The sequence below is a fragment of the Aythya marila genome, assembly GCF_965140915.1.
Source record: "Aythya marila genome assembly, chromosome: 2".
Lineage (NCBI taxonomy): Eukaryota > Metazoa > Chordata > Aves > Anseriformes > Anatidae > Aythya > Aythya marila.
Genome location: NC_139043.1, coordinates 155,723,057 through 155,730,609, shown reverse-complemented (window position 1 = coordinate 155,730,609; position 7,553 = coordinate 155,723,057).

Below are 7,553 nucleotides of genomic sequence, written 5' to 3'. Positions count from 1 at the left end.
GCCTTGGAGAGGCAGGAGGCAGCCTGCGGAGGGATGCACTGATGAAGCAGGGGGTGCCCTGTGCTTGGCACAGGGGGAGCATCACCTTCCTAATCTAAGCATCCCCCTGGGGAAAGGAATAGGCAGAAAACTGAGACCAGGCAGCAGGTACCTGGCATTTCTGGAGACCTCTTGCAAAGCCATGGCTGAGATCAAAGCATCCCCAGAGCCAGGAGCAGCATCCTTGCTCCCTACTGCCATGAAGCTGGGCTTTACTTAGTTCTTTGCTGGACCCCAGAGCTCTTTAGCCACTAATTTTCATTTCTTTCTATTTTTATTTATTTTGGGGATGTTCTCAGGCAAAACTCTGCTGTATTCTCTGTATTCTGTCTTCTGGGTTCTGTTTATTTCAGAGAAAACACATGAGCACAGATTTCTTACAATTCCTAAGTCACCTGTGCCTTTCTTTTGTAGAAGGTCCTCACATTCAGGCTCTTCCAATGTTTGACCCTAGAAATGCTTAAATACACAGGTGTTTAGGGTATTTTCCATTTCTCTACTGGTCTTTTGCAAAGCCTCCCAACACACTCACTTACTGCTAAGCTGCTTAAAGACATGGCTCAGCTAAAAACTTTGGAGGTCCCGACTCTACATATTCAGTCTAGGGATGGGGCATTGGCCTCATCTGGCTTAAAAGTGGCCTTGTGCTAATAGCAGGAGCACGCAACCACAAAGCTAGACATGGGAGCAGGGGGATGAAGGAAAGAAGGAAGGAAAGAAAAAACCACCTGGCTGTAGCTGCAAGGATCCTGTTTATTTAAATGGTTGTCCCAGGAGAAAGGTTTGGGATGCCTACAGGTCTGGGTGTGAAAGGTCACGGTGATTTACCCCATCACCTACTGATGTGGAGTTAACACCGATAAAATAAACCCACAAGACTGTGGCTCTTACTTGAACAAAACCCCCGCTTGGTCAGCGTTACTCTTGGCTTTCTCCTCTGTCAGGCATTTGTATTTTCTCCCTTGACCCTTCTGCTCGATGCCTGAGTGCTGGCTGGTTTAGCTGGCCCCTCTCCAAAGGCCCCTCATCAAGGCTGAGCATCCTGAGCAGGAGGCATTTAATGGCTTCTCATTGCCACGTCAAACAAAGCAAGAAGGCAATGCAGCTCTCTTGGCCATGCTCCAGTCCCCATGGATGAGATGTTTCCAACTTGCCTGTCTTGGTTTCGGCTCATGCTCAAGACTCTGTTAGGATGGGGCTGTGTTTTACTTATCTGTGCCCATGATCACCTGCCCACACCTCCCTGGGAGAAATCTGTCCAGGCTCCTCTCCTCAAGCTGTTGAGCTCTGGATCCTGGGATTCTCTGCTGGAGGCATTCCCTGGGCAGGAACAACTGCCAGAAAGCCTCACAAGTCAGCGAGGAGAGCATCTCCATCGTCTACTGGCAGGCTAAGTCCACCTAGGCTTCTCAAGGCAAGGTGTCAGAACATAAATTTGATCCATCAGGGAGTGTGAGTCCCTACAGAGGTGCTGCCCCTGTCCAAAAGAACCAGGGTTTCTTCCTTCTCAGTATCAAAAGAAAGAAAAAAGGGTGTAGCAAGCTGGGTAGCTTGGTAGAAAATGAGTTGATACTCACCAAGTGGGGCCCCTTTCTGCTCGCTGTGGACCAGGCTGGATCTACTTCCCCTAAACACAGAGGTGAAAAGCCATGACTGTGGCCACAAGTCCCTGGAGCTCACAGCTCCCTGCATCAGCTTGGGCAGACAAAGCCTCCGTCACTTTACAAATAGCACCAGATTTGGTTCAGATTCCAGGATTCTCTCACTTTCTTCTGGTTTTCTTCTAACCACAAATGATATCTGCAGAGGATAAAGGGAAAGGATGGGATAGGGGCTATAGCAGCCTCACAGCCAAGCTCTCAGCCTCCTCCAGAGTTGTTGGGGGCTCTTATTTCTTTAGAGGAATTCCCTTCCTCCATAGCAGCACCTTTCCTATGCAGACCCCTGTTATACATCACCCAGCTGTGTCCTCCTTTCCCCACCATTGGGAACCAACCAAATCAGTGCAGTCCTTTGGCAGAATCAAAAATAAAGGGGAACTTTCTTTTAATGTCCCATTAAAGACCAAGGCAACACTGCCTGGCTGAATCCTTTTCTTAAAAAAAAAATATAAAATAAAAATATGTTTTTTTCTGCTTTTTGGTTGTCTGCAAGGAAGCTTTCGGAGCGAGGAGGGATTTCAATAATTACCTTCCGATTCCGCCCCCGATACGGTACCCTATCCCCAAAGCGCAGGCCCTGCACGCCTGCCCTTCATCTGAAACTCCAAGGGAAGCAGTTTAACATGAAGCCACATTGATATTCAAATAGATTATCATGCAGGCAAATGGAGGTAGCATTCCAGCCAGCAGCGTGTGAAAGAGCAACTAATGGATTAGTATTTATGGTCGAGTATAATCCACATTTTAGGATACTGCATCTGGAAGGGACATATGATGATCTTCTTTTTTTTTCTTCTTTCCAGCCTCCCCCCCATCCCCACCTCACCCACCCCATCTCTCCGTCTTCTCCGCAGCTCCCTCCTCCTCTCTGGACAGGATACAGCAGCCTCCTGGCACCGCTGAGCTTGGCAAAATTGATGACAGGACTTTAGGATCCATTAGAAAAACAAATTCTTAAACAGTGTCTTCTAAAATCAATCACTTTTACCTTTAGTGGGATTTATCGCTGGCTTGCCTGCCCCTTGTTGCAGAGATTCATGTCTCCCAAGAAGAAAAAATGACCGAGTGGCCACGCTCAAGGCTGGAGGCACTGGCCTCTCCTTTTCCCCTAACAGAGGTGTTTTTGGGTACATGTAGGGAGTTTCCAAGGAGGCAAGAGCTCTCCTTGGAAGGCCTGATCCAGCACAGGGCATGTCCCTCTTGGGGCTCAGGATGGTGAGCAGCATTGCTCAGGAATGGGGAGCAACCTGGTGCAAAGGTGATCAGACGGAGACGTGGACATAACTACTGAACATTAGAGTGGATCATTGGGAACATTTATTCCAGTGTAATGGGTTTCCTGAATTAATCCCTGCTTGCACCAGGGCTGTTCTTTTGCGTCAAACATCTGATGTGGAATTTGCTGATGTCTGCCAGAGATGCACAGCATAAGGGGACAAATCCACAGGGAAGAAAACCAACCAGTTAACCAGAGCAGGAAGGGTCATAGGAGCGAGAGGGGGGCTTCATGACACTGGCTGCCACGTGCCATGCACAGAGTGGAAAATTTCCCAAACATACAAGAGGGGAATTATCTCCCCAGGGCTGGACTTCAGCAGCAGAGGGAGCAGCCCTGTCTGGATGCATGGATGCAACTGAAGAGCTGATCATATCCAGCATCCCGTGGGGTGGGTGCATTGCCTTAGGTTGTGGCTTTTATTTCACATTTATGTGGGTTTTACTGGCTCATGTGGAGATCTGCTGCAAGAACGGAAAATGCAGCCACCTAACACCAAGGCCAGCAGGAAAAGCATTTTCTGAGGTCTTCTTCCAGTTGAGTATTGCAAAGTGTTTGAGATTTCCCATCCCTGGGGAGGGAGAGGGTTTTATTGGAGCACTATTATGGCTTCTCCCCCTAAACTGTGTTATTTAGTGATCAGAGAAGCAATGTTTCTCTCTAATGACCTTTATTTAATAAAATACATAAAATTTACCAAAAGCATGATTTATGCTTGCAAGTTTTAAGGGTCTGGGCTGGCTTCAGGGTTTTTTGGATTGTTTTTTACATTGGACTCACTGGTAGGAGAAATGATACTCACTGGTGGCTTTTCCCCAGGTCTCCAGGAATCAAACCCAAGCTGGCAGAGGTGAGAGGTGAATCCAGCCCCTGGTTTTAACCTCAGGATGCTTCAAGGGTTTTTCCTCCTCACCTTGATCTGGTCCAGCCTGGCTGAGCTTGTTGGATGGAAGCGAAGGAAGTGAGAGAGGTATAAGCAGTGAGGAAGACGGGTAGCAATGGGAGAGGAAAGTCAGAGCCTTCTGAGCACCCTCCCTGCCCCAGCTTCAGGGATGGGAGGGGATGATGCCAGAACATTAGTAAATTCAGAGAGAAGCTCATAATTCCTATCGATTCTCGACCAGCCAGTGCGAGGTGTATAAAAATGCTTGTTCTATCATTTAGAAAAATGGCAATGTTATGATAGAACTGATTGATTTTCCTCTTTAGGAATATTCATAAACACTGGTTCCAAGAACTGATAAATCTCGCTTCCCCTGCGCAGAGTAAATCACTCCCCAGTGCTTCCCAGAGCGCCGGGGGCAAGGGAGGTTGTTATTTCTAATTCCCTTCAAGCTGCTGCAGATGGGGAGAGTCCTGGGGCATGGGGGCTCGGCGGCCAGATCCCACAGAGCCCATCATGGCCAGACCCTCTTCCTGTGGGCGCTCCTAAAGCTCTTCTCTCTCATTATGCCCCTGGCTGAGGTAGGCTGATGATAGAGAATCGAGAGCTCCCTCCTCCGTGGACCTCAGCTGTAAAGAACTTCTTGCTCGTGCTTAATCACATGCATGCATTTTTTGTTTTGGCTGCGATTTCCAGTTTTCCCCCCTCCCAACGACAACGTGCTCATTTGAACTCCAGCTGGGATGCAAAGCCTCCTTCCTCAAAGCTTGCACCAAGATGAGCCTGCCCTGGGGAGCATGTCGTCTTATTGTGGGCTGTGTTCCTACAGACATGGGGCACATCAGCTGTTCTCAGCAATGGGACACTGCTGCTTGCAGGTTTGCTTTGGGCTGCTCTGGAAATCCACATCTCCTGCTCAGAAAATAATGCTGAAAATAGTGCTCAGCTCCAGGATCCTCCTCCATGAGCCCTTGTAGACGATACCAGCCACAGCTCCCATTCCTTGCCCAGGACAGGGTGGGCAGCTCTTCCACTCCACTTGAAGGTAGTTGTCCCCATCCAAGACCTGGCATGGGGCCCCTGGGGTGGAAAAGACACAGTGGAGCCAAGCTGCAGATGCATTCCTAGCTAAGCCTCCTCCTCTCTTAGGGGAGTGCTGCCTGAGAGCTCCCCGTGAAGATTTTATTCCAACCCAACCCTGGAAATGCCTGGTCCTGCTGGACAAAGTCTGATGTCCTCAATAAAATGCCTCCAGCTGTGTGTCGATCCTCTTCCCACCTTCCCTGGGCTTGTGGTGGCATTGGCCAGGCAGATGGTGTCCTGCCTGCTGACATTTCCAGGCTGCTGGTGGTTCAGGTGTCTCTGGACGTGATGGCAGGGCACACAGGCAGCTCTTTCAGGCTGGCAGGAGACCATGAGCCAACACGAGTCACCACGTTTGTGTTGCTTGCCATTCTTGAGGTCGAGCACCTGTGGTTACCAGCCACCAAGTGACATTCCTTGCATGCCCTGGAGGTTGCCCCATGGGACACGTTGCTCACGGAAAGGAGGAAAAAAGAGTGGGGAGAATGAAAACCTCTTGCATCTTTTCCATTGAGGTACTGGTGAAGTAATAGCTTTTCTAAAGCTAGTGGGTATAATCAGAAAAAAATAAAATTACATTAAAACAGGAACTTTTTCAGGTTCATGATGTCTCTCCCTAGAAATGCAGCTTTGCTTATAAGCTTTAGCTCATCTCAGCTGCAGTCACATCACTACATTGCTGGTATAAATTAATAGAAATGCAAAAAGAGTAAAAGTAAATACATTTCCACTTGCCCAGGTCACTCCTAACATCTTGCCTAGAGAGCAATACTAAAAATGAAGGTTTTCAGTTGCAAGCTGGGTATTTAGATATCCAGAGAGGAGCTTCTCCCACTGAGATATGAAATGGGGAAAAAAAAAAAAAAAAAAAAAAAAAAAGGAAAATACATGCATGTCCTGGTAAAAAATATTGGTAATTTTTATTACCTTTTAGATTTTACATCTGCAGTAATCTATTTTAATGAGGTCAGCCTGCCTGGCACCAGGTACCCAGTCTAAGTGGAGTAGTTTAATGTCAGGATCAGGGAGGAGAGGAGCACCGAGGGGGAGGGGGCTGGCCGCCCGAGACACCGGGGTCCTATATCACACAAACTTACGGTGTAAAAATTGACTCGGTTTGCACATTTTTAACTGTATTTGAAATCGACAAAAAGTGTAATTATAAAAAGGGATATATCTGCTGGGATAGGTGGGGAATTTGATGAAGCCACTTTGAAAGCATTGGCTTTTTTTTGGAAGGAAAAAAAATACGCTTATTAGTGCACAGTGAAAATTTATTAGATGATATGATTATTTATTATAATATCAGCTCTGGTGAAGGGACTCTATTATCTCTATATTTCCTCTATTATAGCAGTAGGTGGTCAATATTAATATCACTGCAATTTAGGGTTAGATTTTAGAAAATCGCTTTTAGCCATGGTGTTCCCATCCTTCAGGAGCAGTTATGCATTGCAGTCAAAGATGGAAACTTAAGGAAAACCTCTCTCCTCATCTTTAAAGCAGTGAATCTACACCAAGAAGGTCTCTCCTGTTGGAGACAGGGCTTGGTGCTCAGCCCCATGCTCACCAGGTCCGTGCTATGTGCCTGGAGGACGTGGAGGAGGGAGGGAGACTGACAGACATAAAATCTGATAGAAAAATTGATAGAGATCTATAGTGGAGATGGGCAAATGGCTGGAGGGAGATTTGAGAACAGATAAATATGCTTGGGAGATAGATTGGGATGGATACTACCTGTCTCAGAGATCAATATATCTATATCTACTTTACACCCATCGGTTTGCCATCGGTGGCTACCTGACTTACTTTATATTTTCTGGTTTGCATGCCAGAGGGACATGTATCCACACACCTGTGAAGGAAAGCCAGAGCAAACCCACGAGACCTGCTCCAGAAGCTCTGGCCTAGGCACTTACCCTCTCTCCTGTGTACCCTGCTCCCCATCACTTAGCTGCCAGTGCTGACACCAGCAGAGATGTACCTAAAGCCTGGGACACAGGGGCTGAGAAGATAGTATCCAGAAGATGGGATGGATATTTTATCCAGAACTCCACGCCAGGCAGAACCAAGTCTTTCTATAGCTCTAAAGTCCAATAAACCTGGTGAATTTTGCAGCAAATTGCTTAACTTGCTGCTTCCGCTCCATCCCCTCCCTCCTTTTCTCCCACCTCCATCCCCATATAAATGAGGCTCACCCTTGGCTTGGCTGCTTATTTCCAGGGGAATTGGTTACAGAGCCGAACCCTTTGGGATGCTTTCCTTTTCCCTCCTCCTCCCCTCTGCCCCCATCTCTGCCCAAGGAGCGCTCCCCTCACCTTCTCCAGCCCTTGCCAGCTCCCTCACCCCTTCCCTCCCCACCTTCCTCCGGTGCTGGTGAGCCCGGCCAATTCATCACCCTGTCAGACCCGTGTGACAGCCCTTCATAAATGCACCACAATGAGCCGAAATAAGCAACGGAGCAGCCCTCAGCCCAGCCAATTTAGCAAAGCAGGCAACATCTGAGAGGCTGAGTCCCAGCGTGCCGGCGATTGAAATTGGGAAATTGGTTCTACTCCTCTTTGGCAGCACAGATTTTTTTTTTTTTTTTTAATGTACCTATATATTCCCC